Consider the following 17,481-nt stretch of genomic DNA (forward strand, 5'->3'; position numbering starts at 1 on the left):
TTCACATCTCACTGAGCAAGATTGTAAAACTGCCTCTACCCCCCTCTGGGTCCTCACAACCCAAAAAAAAAACCCAAAACAAAACACCATCTTGTCACAACAGGGGATATCAGAATCGCCATGGAAACAGTGTTAAAAAGTTTGGAGCATCAATCCCCATTGTGACTAGATCCAATCAGATTTTATGAGAAGATCAGATTTTAGGACTAGCATTCAGTGCTACGTCACTGGACCCTGGTGTGTGTGTGTGTGTGTGTGTGTGTGTGTGTGTGTGTGTGTGTGTGTGTGTTTATGCTTGTGTGTGTCTGGATTGGTGGATTATGTGTGTGTGATGGCTACCAGGAACTGAGTGACTACCCCACACCAGAGGTCTGAGATCTGACTTGGCTTCGCGGTCATGCATCCCCCTCTTCATCTCTTTTTCTCACACCGAAGCTCTGCAGCATCTGAAGTCCTTAGGAGCAAAGTCACACTATGTACAGCCCCCCACCCCCCACCCCTCCCAAAGGAGGGAGAGCTGGGTGCCAGACCCTGTTTCTTTGATGCTTGACGTTCGGTTCCAATGTCCTTGGCATCAAAGCAGGAGACTTGGGATCAGACCCAACTGTGGTCAAGCATCCTGCTTCACACACACACACACACACACACACACACACACACACACACATACACACACACACACACACACACATACACACACACAGATGTGCGCACACACACAAGGTCTGTACATTACATGTACGGACAAAAACATTAATACATGTGAAGTTGTTAATGATACTTTGGATAATCAACTTCAAAAGAAAATGCTGACAAACAGAGATTCCTACACAGTGTTCATATAACAGTTAAAATGAATTCATCTGTTCATTCATGTGCTACTCAAGCTTTTAAATTTATTACGTGTCAAAAACTTGAACAGTGAATTTCTAAATAGTTGGTGTTGATGCCTTTGATATATTAGATAGATGGGTGGTTGACCAATGGATGGATAGATATACTGTATGGATTGATAGATGGATTTGTTGATCTCCAAAGGCAAATGCAATTCTAATAGCAGCTCCATAGGATAAAAGAGAAAAACAAAGATTATATAAGCTTGAGAATAAAAAAAAACAACCATATTGTAGAACGTATTACATGCATTGAATATGCCCCAAACAAGCTGAGCAGGTTAAAAATATGAAATACCTTCAGGCAACCACAACCCCATTCATTAGTCAGTAACCTTGAGCTGTGTTTGAATGCTGAAAATGCAAACAGTTAAAAGAACCATTGGACATGTAGAAACACTGTCAACATAAAGAACAAGCGTACAATACTGATTCCATGTATGTTTGACTGTGTTCTGTCCTTATATTTGACAAGATCTTGATTTGGCATAATGACCCTTGGAGCAGAGTCCTTTTCCAGGTAACGTATGAACAAACAGAAAATGGGCTGATTGCACACGGATGTATTCGTGGCCGACTTTAAACATAACGTATGTTCATGGTGTTAGCCTCGTTTCCACTGCGTACTCATCTCTTATAGCCTGTCTTTTTTTTTTTTTTTAGCTGCTTTTCTGTGTCTGGTCCAACGCTGCTGTGACAATCTGAAAGTTTGCATATTATAGCGATTCGTCAGAGAATTTTCCAGCAACGTTGAATCTACTTTTTATGATCAGTGTAGATTTGATACAGTTTGCTGAGCCATTTTTTTTCTGTCTACTCTGCCCATTTTGTAAATGAATTTGACTTGTCAGGAGTAAATATTTGCTTTTGCTTTTTGGATTTGACAGAGGGACAAAACCACACTTTTAATAATATTTGAGCTTTCAGAGAAGTGCAAGACACATTTCTTTCTTTACTCTTTAAATTTAAAGGAAGTTAAGCCTCATTAAGACGTAGACAAATCCTTCCATCCAAGTCATGACTGGTTGCCTCTATCATTAGAGAAAATGAAGATGACAATTACGATAAAGGTTTCTTCTGCTGTTTTAAAAATATAAGAGTGTTCACTTTGCATATTAACCCTCCAAAAACATGTATGTTCACGTGTATGTGGCTTTGGAATTAAAACTATGAAAACCTCTTGAGCAATAATTTCACTGCCTGTCATGCAACAGCATACCTGGGGCTCCTCCACAGTAATTGTCTAGAAAAACGCACATACATACACAACCATTATCACTACCTTCTAGTATCTGGGGCACGTGGAGACCATATTGACACATAAGCCTTTATGAAAGGGACGCAGGTAGCTGTCTAGCTATATGTGGGGCAGATAAACCAGAACAGTGGAGACTTGATGTCCTCACCCGACCGTCTGCAGCTCCGCTGCTCTAAGTACATAAGGTCAGAACACACTGAGCCGAGCACTGGCTTGTATTTGAAAATAAGACAAGGAAGACAGGGGGATTTGGAAGAACATGCAGGCAAGCAGAGAAAGAAGTCTTTCACAGTCTTTTGCTCTTTCCACTTGGCTAAGTGATGGACGGATGTGCAGAAAGTGATGGAGGCCCTTTCGTAGAACGGGATGTTCAGATGAGGGGTTTTCTCTAAACAGCTTGGGTGAATGACTTTTCGCAGCGTTTGATGGATGCATTATGCGTGTTGTTCACTCATTGTGCACATTTCTTATATGATAGCTTATGCATTAAAATAATATGTACTTAATGGGTATTCCATATTATCATCCATTTCCCCTCATTCTTTGTGCTCTTGTATAGATCATTGCTAGATGTGAGCATGCATATTTTAGAAAAGGAAATTCTTCCTGCTAAATTTATTCCATAAAAATGAATTGCAATACATTACATTAAGAGTTACACGTACAGCATGTAAAAAAGGGAGCCAACATGAGCTATAATGTTAGCCTGATCTCTGTGGTCAATCTGATTTAGTGCTGCCTCATACAGGAAGGATAATCTGCTGGATGTCCAGACTCAGCTTCAGGTGGCTCGTGTTGCTGCTCGGACTCACTATCTGCCCTCCTAAGATAATTCACACGTCACAGTTGCTTGCTGTCACCGTCTGCACGTGTTGGAAAAACACTTGAAAACTCATCATCTCAGGTTACGTCAGGAATCTTGTGAGAAGAGCTGTGCGGCATTAGCGACGGCAGATATGGCAAATGGCGGCTGTGTATTCACGACAGACACATGGTTGGTTCAATGATATTTAAAGCGTGCTCAAACCAGCTGGGGTTCCTGTCGAAGAGGTGAAACTAAAGTCTGTAGAGGTCGGTGCTAGGAAATCTTAGAATATCTACTTATTTTTGGGATTGTGTTGTTAGATCATTGGTAAGAAAGACACCAGAAGTCAGTTAAAAAAAACAAAAAAACATACTGGACTGACAGCTGAGCGTCAAAGCCCCTAAGGCTCACAGCACACATGGTGTTTACCAACATGCATGTTTGATTGGCTGCGACATGAGCGGCATTTGTCACATTCATCCATGTGACTCCGGGATTAAAAATTATATCCACTGGGTGCACTGGGTAAATCATCCACCCGTGCCAGAATTTTGCTTCAAAATTGTAGATTTTGAATACAGTAAACATGATAGCATGCAAAGTGGTTACAAAAAAGATTTATGTTAAGTATCACATTTGGAAATATGCCTGATAAAAACAGCAGACATATTTCTGGTTGGGTAATGTCTGAGAGAGACCACTAGTATAGGGTGCGTGTGGTTTTTTTTTAGAAGAGATCACTTCAAGGACCTCTGACTGTAAAAAATATTAAGGACACAGCTTTTATGATGTTGTTTAAATTGAGAAATGATGTCTCATGCTGGCTTCCTACTTCCATAGTATGAATAAATGATATTTCTTCATGGATGAATGTACCAAGATGCTTACGCCCAACGTCTGTCGGTATAAACAATGTGACCAATGGCAGCTTCCATAATGTCCCTAGATTACTTGCTATGTAAATCTGAGAATGTGACCATGTTGACAAAGTCGGTGTGTCGAATCCTGCTCAGCTCATCACCCACCGTTTCAATCTGCAGATACTGAGGTGTTAAATGAAATGGATGCAGTGATTTCAAAAGTAGCACACAACAGTTTGGGAACCATTCAATTGTTCACACACTATATTCAACAAGAAATCGGTCAATGGCCTTTAAGGCCAATGCAACAATATTTTGAGGAAAACAACTGAAAGACAAAACAAGATATTGCTCATTAATTGTTTTGAGTGCAAAAACATCCTCAGTGTGGACCTACGTTTACAACATTTGTCTACAAAGGGGTACATTTGATTTATCCTTTCTCTTCGTCTGGTTCTTCATGGACAGAAGCAGTTCTTCCAGCCTATCATGGTGCTGCAGCTTTTTCCATAGGTAACAGGTGAGCAGTGTTAAGAGGGTCATTGACACTAATGCGATACACCTCGACATGGTGTTCTCAAGAATTAACCTTAAATAGGGCAGGAGTGGCTTAGGTGTTAAGAGCATCGTTCACTTAGGTCAGTAGTTTGAGTCCCAGTTCCCCCAATCTGCATGATAATGTATCCTTGAGGAAGACACTCAATGCCAACTTTGACTGCCCACTGCTCCTCAGAGGTGTATCGAATGTAGAGCCAGCATTTCACTGAGAAAATTCTGTCCTGATTAAATAAAGTGAAAAAAACAAAACTATAGAAAATAACTAGGCCAAAGTCAACCTTTGCTATACCTCCAGCATTTCCTCTAGCTAACCTTATGATCGTCATCAACCTGAGCAAAGTCTCAAGTTGAACCTGGTTGGCACTCGATTACCAACATGTCACAACATGTCACTTTGTGATGATGAAGGAGGAGCATTAAATAGATTTTCATATACTGCCGAGGGTTATTTATGACTGGGTAGCAAGTAGGTGGTATTCCCACTGTTGCAAAACATTCACACGTCAGACAGGCAGAGACATGCGTCATGCAGGGCCCGCTCAGTGTAGCACTGAGCGGAGGAGGATGCGGGAGTGGACTAGGGCTGGAGGGGGGGGGGGCTGTATGTCAGGCTCTACTTTGATCATGACTGGCATCTTCGGGTGTTCTGCTGATGTACTGGTACTTTGTCGTGCTCAGTATTCTTGGCAGGAGGATCAGAAGAGAGAAAAATGCAGCAAACAGCGATCCTGTCTTTGTTAAAACCCTGTCTGTCTGACGGGGTCAGAATATGAAATGGAAGCGTGAACCTTAACTGTCTGTAATTTGACTGGGGCTTTGTTATTGAGAGCATCGCCCTGTGACATCTGCAAACGCCAGGTGTCCAGACAAATCAATCTCATAGCAACTGCATTGCCATGGCATCGGGGATACAGGTGCCATGCTGAGGAGATATGAGCAGTGATTTGCTGCCAGACTGACACTTTTTCCAAAAGAAAAAGACTGAATGATTCATCCATTTTCCGTTCCTGAAATTATTGTCTGCATCATCTGCTTCCTACCATTACCTCCCTATTCTCCTTGCACCAATGAATTTTTTCTCAATTTCTTCAAAGCGGCCCACTCTCACAATGATTAATACACTACTTCAAGAAAATCTGTGGTGGTTGAGCACAGAAGAGTCTTAAAGTACTTTAGTCTTTTATTTTGGGTCACTCACTGCATCCCTGAACACTGTTCATGAATGTATTTTGGTTACTTGCAAAAGTCATAGTCTATCCTCTCATACATGTATACTAAAATAGGAATTTGAGATTCAAGGAAATACGTAAACCTAGGAGCTAATTTATTTATACCTGTCTCTTTATGATGACCTTCATTCCTGTGTGTGTGTGTGTGTGTGTGTGTGTGTGTGTGTGTTTGGTGGACAGTTTGAGGGTGCACGTGTGTCAATACTGTGTGAAAGATAGATTAAATAAATAACAAATAGATTAAAAAGAATCTGAACTATTTTTTACAGTCTGATATTTCATCAAAATCTAAATAAAATCATTATTCATCCATCTGTTTGCTTGTAGACAAGACGACAGCATTCATCTCAAACCACTAATCCGCCTCGTGGATCAAGGGTCTGGTGGAGTCTCTGCCAACTAGATGTGGGCAAAAGTCAGGGTACACCCCCAGATAAGATGTAAAGATGTAAAACATCAAGGCCGGAAAAAACAAAACCTTGAATCAAACAATGAGCCTTTTGATGAGAAAGTGGCCAAAGAGCAACTGAAATTTAATGGTTGTGTCTTTTGCTCTGATCACGTTTCTATGCCCTGCTCTCCCTCTCTGCAGTGCTGGAGCATGGCAGGAGGCGGGTCTGGGCTCGTGGGCAGAGTCTGAGTTCCATCAGGCTGATTACCAGAGGCCTATTTAGCCACCTTTCCCCTTTTGTTCAGCGGCGGAAGATTTCCAAGTCATGCGCTCTGTGTCTCACCACATTGCTGACCTTGTCTCCTGCCACACTTACCAGCTACACGCTTTTGTTTCCAGTTATTCTCATGTTTTTGGTCTTCATGAGTATTTCCCTGAGTAAGGGGATTTTCCGTTGGTACTTTGTTAGCTAGTTATGTCTCAGAAGATGAATCTCTGTTGTTAGTTTAGCTAAGTTCTTCCCTCGAAGGTGATTTTCTGCTGCTACTTTGTTAGTCGAGCTTCTCCCTCAAAGGTGACTTTCTGTTGTTACTTTGTTAGTTTAGGCCTTTCTCTAGAAAGTGCTTTTCTGTTGTTACTTTGTGCTTAATAAACTGTTCGCTCTTGTACTCTGCATCCGGAGTTCTGGCCTTGCATTCGTCTTACGGCACACAGATACAATTCCAAATGGTAGTCATAAATTACATCTTGGAATCACTGGATGGCACTTCCTGATTCAGTGGATTGGATCGCCGGTCTGGATACAGGCAGGTGGCTATGACTGAGGTCAGCAAACCAAAGACTGCATTTCTTACTTCCCTTGGCGTCTTCCAGTTGAGGAACAGCATTTTTGTGACATGGCCTCCAGCTTTCAGAGCAGAAACACTGCTAATCTCTGTCTGAACATGAACAACCCTTTAAGAAAGAGTTTACATTTTTGCACCTCATGGTTTCCAACAGAGAGGTTGAGGTGGATCAATCCAAGACTCAGGCTGCGCCAGTCTTTACACTTAAACTTAAAATCATTGCTGTGTTTTCTGGGACTTGTGGGCTGGTACCATAAATTGATTCCTTGTACTGCTGGTATCAAAGCACCTTTGACTTATATGAAAAAGCTGAATGGAATTGGACCAGTGAATGCCAAGACAGCATAGATTCTTTGAAAGACACTTGAAAGAACTGTTGTGCTTGGATAAACTACTCTCTCCTTACTTTTCCGTGTGTTGATGGATACAAGTGAAATGGGACTTGGGTCATTCCAAATGGGGGGAGGTGAAAGTTAAAGCCTCAAGAACCCTTTCCGAAAGTAGGAAAAAATACCTTGTTTGTGCATTTCACCGGATACCATGTCTGGCAATTGCTAGGAACAATTTATTGATCTGCCCATCACTTTGGCAGAAATAGCCAAGGAACAAGAAAAGGACTGAAAGGTGGACAAACTGATGAGAGAGTACTTGCATTCTCTAGTCTTACTTGACCATATCAGCTACCAGGCATTAATGTACTGGAGAATTCCCAAAGGGAATCAATAGAAGGAGTGTCCGTTTTTGTTCAAGTCCTTGTCCCAAAGTTTCTGCACCTCTTTCATGACAGTCCCTTGGCATTTTGGACAAACACAAAGTCCTTTTTAAACAGCCAGCTATCAAAGACTGATTCAAGGCACTTAAGTTATGTTCTCTGGTGAGATGTTAGTAGTTGAAGTTAAAGGTCCATTCACATTATACAAACTTTTTTGGTTGCATAGTGCTATTCGGAGGACTTTGAAGAGATTTTCCTCCTCAAAGTCGGCAGTATACCTCTTTTAGGTAAGATGTTGCCAGTGGAAATGTCACCCACTGCTGAGTAGGGCAGTACCTGGTCTGCTGATATGGGACCGCACTGTATTACCACCATCTTTACAACCCCTGCAAAACCTGGGGAATAGTCCGGAAACTAACTATAAGTTGCAACCCTTAAACAAATCTCACACAAACCATTAACCGAACAGTAAAGACCATGATTGTGTCTTTTTTCAACCAACATCAAAACACTTGGATTGACTGGCTCTGTAAAGGTACATCCTATGTCTGTGGATAGTTCTTTGTATTTTGTTAGCAGTTTTGTTATTACATAGTGGAAAATAGTGACAATAGTGACTGTATTTTTAAGATCTAACAAAATTGGATTTCCGGCTATAAAGGATTATGGATGTGATTTTCTCCTTGTTCACATGCCCTCAATTAGACTGAGCAGCAAAATGAACTTCAATGCAGCAGCTTTAGGTGCAAACTAGGAGATCTGGAGTAACACAAATTATTATTTTTTTAAACAAAAGACTTGTTGTCAACAGTGATCCATGCCACAGAGTTAGAGGCCCTTATAGAATGCTGCCACCCACCGAGTGCAGAGTGGGTCAAACCATTCTGTTGTTGTTGTTTTTTCTCTAAGGTCACATATACAGTATATGCTGTATAGAATGTTCTATAAAATAGAGACAACATATTCCTGAGCTGCTCAGCATTTCTGGCCTTCCATCTGATATCTTGGTTTTTGTCTAATGAGTTTCAGTGTACAGAGTGACACAGTAGCATCTGGAAATTAATATGAATCGCACATGTATCTGATTTGGCCCTCATATCAAAGTGGATCCAAAAAATGTGATTTTAATTTGAAATTGAGATTCTGTGTGACCGGTGCCGATCACACTGCCATATAAAAAATTATTTTATCACATATGTGCAAAATAAAACTAATAAAACTGCTTTTACTCATAATGTGAATGTAGCTTTAGTCTGTTTCAAGTCAGGGATAGGGTTAGGACCCAAATGCAGAACACTCAAGGAGAGGTTTTCATTCATATTTTAATCCATAAAGAAAAATCCAAGAAACACAAGAAAAGTCCAACAAACTAGCCATGCAGGCAAGGGTACAAAACAATCTGGCAAAGAACCAAAAGTGAGTCAGGCTTTAAAAGCCTCAGGCAAATCAGTCCGATCAAGTCCAGGTGTCGAGATGACGGAAGGATGTGGAGAAGAGACCCCGCCCAAAGGTTCGGCCTCTCCTCCTACCACACCCCACACACTTAGCATTTTACGTGGGACTCTTTCCTTTAGTGAAGAAACACAGTGAAGTTGAGAATATCAAGACATTTTCCTGTGTATATATGGTGTGCTTTGTCACAGATTACTTTCCAAGTTCACTGTTAGTGACAGGCAGCCAATCACTGCCCAATAATGTTACAAAATCTATTTACAGAAATATTTTATTGTGTCAAATATTTGTCCTAGTAGTTGTGTTACCAGGGAATCAGCAGATAACCAGCTGGTATAAATGACTGCACAATAGAATAAATAACAATAAGAAAGCAACATAGGGCTATATGCGCATATAGGATGTACCTTTACAGAAAAATTATGAGACCTTTTTCTTTTCATAAAAAAGTAAATTGAAGCTGTATTTTCTGCTATCTGCCTATACTGCCCTATTGAAATGTGGAAGTGGTACAAAAACCCAAAAAAAACCCAAAATGGCCAGTGGGAACTACAAGCAGCTCAAGAGTATGTTTTCCTTTATTTTATAGAGCATTCGATAGAGCACATATACGTGACCTAAACGACAAAAGCCACTATGGTTGCAACCACTTCACAGTGGGTGAGTTGCAACATTACCGTTTAACTTCACAAAAAAAGACACCACACATTTTAAATGGGGAAGAGCTGGTGTGTAATTGAATGTACATATATAGATTCCAAATTAAATCCATGTTACTGTGAGGCAGACTGCCAAAAGTTCATTTAAAGAGAAACAGATGAATCACTGTTATTGACAGAATCAATCCAGACACTGAAATGGGAATCTGCAGTTAAGCAGATGTGATCAATAAATAATGGAAGACCACGCCATGTACGTTGAAAAGCTCACTTACAATAAATCAACGATCACGGTGTCCCAGTGATGCAGGATGTCATAATGAGGCTGTCATCACATATCCACTAAAGATATAACTGTAATAAATTTGGGAAGCATTGTTAATGATCTGTCCATTTTTTCCAGCTACACAATGTCCAACATCTGTACTAATCCGCATTAACTCCTTTCTTTCTTTCTTTTTTTTCTTTAGTCATAAGACAAGTCGATTGTGTTATGTGTTATTTTGGGTTACATTTTATTAAAAAAAGGAAATATTTATTACTATATACAGTACATTATTCCACTTTGCTGATTTTGTAAGTTAGTAAATTTTGTAGTGCAATACATGACAGAGAAGTTTAAAGGACAACTGAGCAAATACCATCTAGAACGACTGTAATATAAAGGACAATAAATCACTGTCAGAAAAAAGAGTACTAAACTTTAACAGTAGGAACAATTGAACTAAGGATGCGAAGAGGATGTGTTGAAATGTGAAAAGCAACCCAGCAAAGGAGTAAGATGGGCCTCCTCTGTCAGCGATGCTGAAAACATCACTGTCACGTGTTGGGTAGATGGGTCAGTGATCCAATTGGCAAGTCTCCAAAGAGTGAGAAGGGTAAAAGATGTTAAACATTTGATGCAGATTTTCCGTGGAGCAGTCTGGGAAGAGTAAATCCCATGAAGCACATGATCATTACTCTTGTATCCCAGGGATACGAGTATGTCACAAGGTAACCCAATGGATCGAGGAACGGTGATACATTTCTATTTCTATTTCACATCTTGGACATGACCGATGTGAATGCCTGGCACCTTCACACAATGTCTGGATTGAAAGAAGGATCTTTGTATTTCAACGCGTGTGTAACTTGACTACTAGTAAAGCTACACCAAGTCTAGCAGAAGAGGAAAACACAATGCCACCTGACTGAGGTAAGGGCAGTGTCCCAGGTGGTCCTTAAGATCACATCTGGCAAAAAACGCTATGAGTACATGAACAGGTAAATCAAATAAAGCTTCATTCTGTGTCTGAGTGTTGTGTGCCCTGGGTGTTTTTCCAATTTTGTACCGTTGAATAACTATCTGAAAGAGAGAATTTGGATAGTCAAAGAAAGTATTTTTGTGCTTTTCATTGTACATTTTCAATATTTCAAGTCAATATTTATCAGCTGGTAGGAGCGAGAGAACAAGAGAGAGAGAGGAGCAGAATTAAAGACAGAGGGCGAAGACAGGAGGCAGGGGTGATATTTTTCCACTGCATTGAGCAATATTAGATACCATTGAAAGTAGTGAAGAAACAGTGGATTATTTTAAATTGAACCAGACTGCCAAATGATTATTTTCAAATGATGCAGATTATTAAAGTTGATGAAGTCGAAAATGTTGAGTTCAGTCCACAAGATCTTGGTTTGCAAGGTGGCCAGTTCAACTCCAGTGTGGGCCGAAGGTTGGAGTGTGAAGTGGTAGCTGGAGAGCTGTCAGGTCACCTATTAAGCACTACCACGTGGCTACCCTTCATTTCACCGTCTCTGCAGTATTTGCCATTTTGTGTGTGTTTGTGTGTGCGCTCCAGCCTGGATGTTTGTTTCATACAGAATGTATAGTATATCAATTATAAAAATAATTTCCCCAATGTAGATTAATAAAGTAACAATCTTCTTTCACATAGAAGTACAGAGAACATCAAATTAAAAACATGATTACAATGATGCCATTTCATTTAAGGGTTTGTTTTAGGCATATTTATTCTTATAATTCTAATGCATGCTGTGGATGTTAAAGAACCATTAAAAAAATTTGGCTTTTTTTTTCTAGTCATGCCTGAATATGTTCAAAAACATTTTCAGTGAAAAGAAAAGTACAGACATTATTATTTCATTAAAGAATTAAAGAAACGGGACCACTTCAATTTGCAACATGCTGACACAGTATCATTCCAAGTTTTTCGTTGCAAGCTGAACTCATAATCTTATGGGGTTTCTTTGAGGTCACAATGGAGGAATGATAAAGTCTCAGACACTACACATGTACGTGTCTGTTGGTGAAGATTTGAAATAGCAAACAGGAAGTGATATCAGGTGATTAGTCTTATAAGAAGTATATACCTGCACGCTTTACCTCATCTCTGGTCAACATTCGATTGGAAATGACTCCTCTCCGCTCCTGTGATTCTTTCTATAATAAAACAAGGCAGTCAGCGACTGCAACATCCCGCAACATCATCAGATTTTTATACCTCTGGCTTCCTGAAAATGTTGCTTTTTGTTTTGTGATTAGCACTCATCGGGTTTCCAGGATGTGTACCTAAAAAGGTCTAAAAGTAGAAATTTGACATTGACCTAGTTTTTCAAGGTCAAGGTTGTGATCTAATTTTCAATCCCTTGCCTCCCTGAATATAACACCTTTTGTTTCGTCTTTCTATCTAATCCGGTTTCTGAACTATGTGTAAAAAATGTACAAAAGTTTAAATTAGACCTTGACCTAGTTTTCTCAAGGTCAAGGTCATCTTCTCATTTTCTTCCTCTTTGCCGTCTAAGTAATGTGCTTTTCATCTTTCTATCTGCGACGGTTGTGAAGATATTTGGTGGACGAACGGACGGATGGACAAACACATAAACACTGACAATTACAATAAACCACCGCGTCTCCGGATGTAATTATTATATATGTATGCTGTTCGCAGAGTGAATGAAACAGACCCTATGTCCCCTGTGTTATGACCCAGCTAGAGGACTGGGGAAATAACATAACTAGGATATAAAAAGAGGGAACATAAAACATTTTTTTCCAAATTCTCACTTTAAGTACAAATGTTTAACTAAGATTGTTCTTGAATGTAACAAAGGAAGGCCAATGGGTGCCATTTAACAGTAACAAAAATGCATTAAACTTAGGACTCTATAAGAGATTCAAAAATGCAAACTTCACTAACACAAATTTACTAAATGGAACAAAAAACACAACCAGCTCTTTAACGAGAGTGTAGACCAATCAAAATCACAAAATCCGAATCACAAGGTCACAAATCACACAGTCACAAATCATAAGGTCACAGTTCGATGCTGCTCTCTAAGGCGAGCTGCCACAGTCAGACAGTCGCCCCGCTAGAATGGCATTGCAGAGCTTTTAAGCCGTCCATCCTAGGTGACGAGGCAGGGGTGGGGCTAATCAAGGAGACGGCGTGCCAATCAGGAGATGGGCGTGGCCAGGAGTCCCAGAGACACCACACCTGAGCAGGTCCAGCAGCTCAGAGGCAGGGTTGCAGAGGGATACAGAATATGAACAGATGAGCTACGGCCGTATCACTCCCCCCCTTAAAAATGGAACCCCACTGGATTACATATCAAATTACCCATCTAAACTCAAAGCATACTTACTACAAACACCCCTTTATTTTATTTTTTTCAGTTCACAACTCACAAAATACAAACACCATACTTACTGTCTGGACAGAGCATCAGCCAACACATTCTCAGACCCATTTTTATAAAATACCTCCCTGCTCCCTACAGATGCATCATCCTTCTGGAGTCTTGTAGTTATGTGTTAATATCTCCCTTCCTATCTGTGTTGTTGATTATGATTCATGTATAAGGAGAACCTGTCAAAGGTAAACAGACAACACAATATGAGTTGTTAAGCGCCTCTCAGCCCAGATCAGTTGTCCCATTGTTACAAACTTTGTTTTCTACTTCATATCAATGGAAATGGAAAGTCATGGGATTGGTTTGAACAAGGCAAAATGTCCTGTCAGATCCTTTTATGGCATGTCATGCCCTCCTTGAAACAGAACAATGATTGTATCTCATGAAGTGTTAAAGGCAGTGGAAACTTCTACCTAAAATAGTGTGAATGTGCAGCAACTGTGAAATAATCATTGAGAGAGAAAAACAGACATAGGTTAGAGACTAGAACAACATCCCCTGCTGTTCAGGGGGGTTGCTGAAATAAGCATAAAAAGAGAGCAGAGAAATTAAAGCACAATGACATACCAAAAAGTTATCATTATCATCATCAGGATTATTGATTATCATCAATACTTTCATCTCACCTATTACAGGCAACCCTACTTTCTTACGCATAGTCTTGTTCCATTGTCCAGAATGGAAGGACGACAAAGTACAAAAGCCAGCAGTTGCCTGATGTCAAGAATTGGTGTTAATAAAACATCAAATAAATCAAAGAGGCTGATGGATCAAAATATTTATCAGTAGTTTGGAAAGCATATCAAATACCAGATGCCAAATATGATTTGGAAAAAAAAGAAAAGAATATTGGCTATGCTTTATTTAATGTGAATTATGAAATGACAATGCAATGGAACATTTCAATTCTGACATGTCTTTCTTCTGCTTGCCTCTAAAAATATAGATTACCATCAGTATTTTTTTCTGATTGATAATGAGTACATGTCACTTTCATTTGCTTTTCTGGATAATGTAACAGAGTCTGGATGCCCTGTTGGACACACAGGCTATGTGAGCAGCGTGTGACAATTGAATCTCCCACGCCTGTGTCACAACAGACAGCACTGCTGCTGCGGTGCCGCTACTGTCAGCCCTTGTTTGTGCGTGGAATCTGCCTTTGATATTGATCTACATCAGAAAGAACTACATCATTGGTTGAAAATGTGTGTTTTGTTAGGCTACAGCTGTTTAGCTTCTCCCACCTTGCTTCCACTTTGCATGGGCAGAATATTTTGATTGGACGCTGTTATTGTAGAGCAAAACTGCATAAAATTACCATGTCTGAGTACATTTATTCTCTTCATGAACATGAATTGTACCCAGGTGATGTCAGCTCAAAGTTAACAGTCTGGAGATTCTCAGTCATCCAGGTCATGATAGATTACTGTTTTAAGTAAATTCAACTGAACTTGGAGGAAAAAACTCTCAGACATGCTTTGCCTCTGATTCAAGAGGTTGGCAGAACCAGATATTAAACCTAGTGGCTTGAATATCTGTGTCACCAAAAAGAAAGAAATCTTAAAATCATCCAATTTCATAAACTTCTCAGGAACAAATAGAACATTATTTTATCTTCCACTTGGTGCCTGTAAATCTAACAGATTAAAAAAAGACTAGCAGCACAGTTAGATAAATTTGAGACAAAATGTCTCTACAGTTTTTTTTTTGATAGTTCAACGATTAATTTGAAATACGTTAATGTTTACATTTCCACAATTTATCTATATTCTTGTAGATGAGAAGAATAATTACTCCACCAGGACGTCTCAGCTCAGCAGTGATGTCATCACTGTAGTGGACTGTCTTCTTATGGACATCATGGACATCTGGTTGACCTTCTTGCTGTGAGGCAACAGTGCTACCCACTGCACCACAGTGCTGCCCAATATTCACAATAATGTAAGACAATGCATTTATCTCTCATTTATGACCTGCGACAGTTCTGAGACTCTATTAACAACATTTCTTGGTCATTATGTTAAGGTCTTCAAAAACATTGTGTTTGTTTGTCCCAGTGAAATTCCTTTCCAAATGTAGAGTGAAACAGGGTCTACCCATTAACACAATACCATGCTGACTGATTAATTCAGTTTATCTGAAAGAAATTCAAGGTAATAGAGTACTATTTCATCATCACTGTTTGACTCTCTCATCTGCAGGCCACATTATGTCTTTTCGTCTGGACTTACCTCTTTAGTATTTACATTCATGTCTCTATGTTTAGCTCTAAAATATGATATTCTTGGGTAAGATTGAAAATATTACACCTGATTCCAAAACACATTCAAGGTTTGAAGAATTTTATCTATTTTTTTCAAAGACATTTCACAAATTTTTGAAACTTCCTGAGTCAAAGCTTGCGCAGAAAAGATAAAATGACCAGTAGAGCATAGATGTGTGGAAGTGGTGGCTCTGATGCGGCTGCAGAAACCCTTAATTGTCTCTTTTTAATTTCATCAAGCAAGATTTGTTTGCAAAGAAGTCCCATTATTTGAGCTGAACTTCTCCTAATGTCACAGAATTTTTATTAAGATTTTGGAACTGATCAAATAAAAACCAAGTCAGTCATTTTTCCACAGAATTGTTAATTCTTTGAGCCCAAAAACTGGTGTGAGAGAAAGACCATGGAAATCCAACTAGTCAAAAATAGCTGTGACGGCTGCAGACTGTGCTAACCATGCTAAGGCCTCAAAACCTATAGCTGCTACAGGTTGCCAGTTCTGCTTCACTGCCAGCCCTGAGCAGCTATCGAGCTTCAAGCTGCTGATGCCATGGATCTTCCTTCTTACTATCTGACCTTCCTTTAGGTGCTTGGTTTCCAGCCGGATGTGTTCACAATGAAAACTTTTCAAGATCATTCAGAATGTCTTGGTTTCTACCGCAGAAATAATCATTATGAGACTGATAAAGTCTTGTGCTTCCCACTGATAAAAATTGGCTCCTCAGAGGCAACATATTGATTTACACAGGCGGCTCTATGATCTCATGATTTTGTTCCGTCCATCACATGGTTTCATAACCCAACAGGAATGTTTCAGAAAGGAACTGTTTTGATGCCTTATTTCATTCACTTGTTCACTTTTTTCTGTTATTTTAAGGGTTGGTTCTTGATTGGTAGCCATGGTTGTTTTAAAGTTATGGAAGCCTAAACGAACACAATAAAGATTACTTGGATCCCCAAAAAAGTTTTTCCCCCTGCCTAATAAAAATTTAGCCTTTTTTTGTTTTATTACACAAAACATATGAAATCCATTTTGCCATGGATGGAATAAGTGTGAAAATCTGGCAGATGATCCCAAGGGGTCCTGCAGGGACCCCTGATCTGTTCCCTTCCATTGTTTCGATCTGCCTGCCTCTTTCTGCTCCGTGTAGATTGACAAGGTTTCCATCAAAATAAGACTGGACATTATTTAAATGTCAGAACAGAGCTGCTCCCGTGATACTTCAGAAATGGGCTGTAGTGCATCTGCTGGAATCAGACTTACTATCTGTAATAGCTACGATTAGCTTCTCATGCACTTAGCTGGAATGTGTTTCTTCTGTGTCCAGTAGATTAAAGTTGCAAAAACTGACAACACATTGGAGAAAAGAGGCTCTCCAAATTAGCACTAAATTATGAAGAAGGTTATAGAGCTGTAAAGAGTTTTGGGTTGCTGTTATTGCTATTATCTCTTTAACTAAAATAATCTCAATCCATATGAAATGGATGGGGCTTAAATCCTAAATGGACAGGGCTAATAAGATCATTTAATTCTCAAAATTAAAAAGGTTGATCAGAAGTTGTTATATGTATTACATTTAAAAAGAACTGTATACAGAGTGGCTTCGGAACTGAGCTTTAAAGATAAAAGTTTTTAATCACAAGAGTAAGACTATTAAATACAGAACAAGAAATTTCATGAGTAGTACTGATGGAGCAGTCTTTACATCTCATACTGACAGTTCTGTGTGACCTTGCTAAACATTAAATGATCCACACCCTGTTCAGTGAAAAGCAAAAAGATGATGCCGTTGTATTTGCCTCTACCTGGGTTCACCGCATCCTCACAGAGATCATTTTCTGGACTTCATCAGCTGAAAACTTGGCTCT

Source organism: Antennarius striatus, chromosome 19, assembly GCF_040054535.1.
Source record: "Antennarius striatus isolate MH-2024 chromosome 19, ASM4005453v1, whole genome shotgun sequence".
Lineage (NCBI taxonomy): Eukaryota > Metazoa > Chordata > Actinopteri > Lophiiformes > Antennariidae > Antennarius > Antennarius striatus.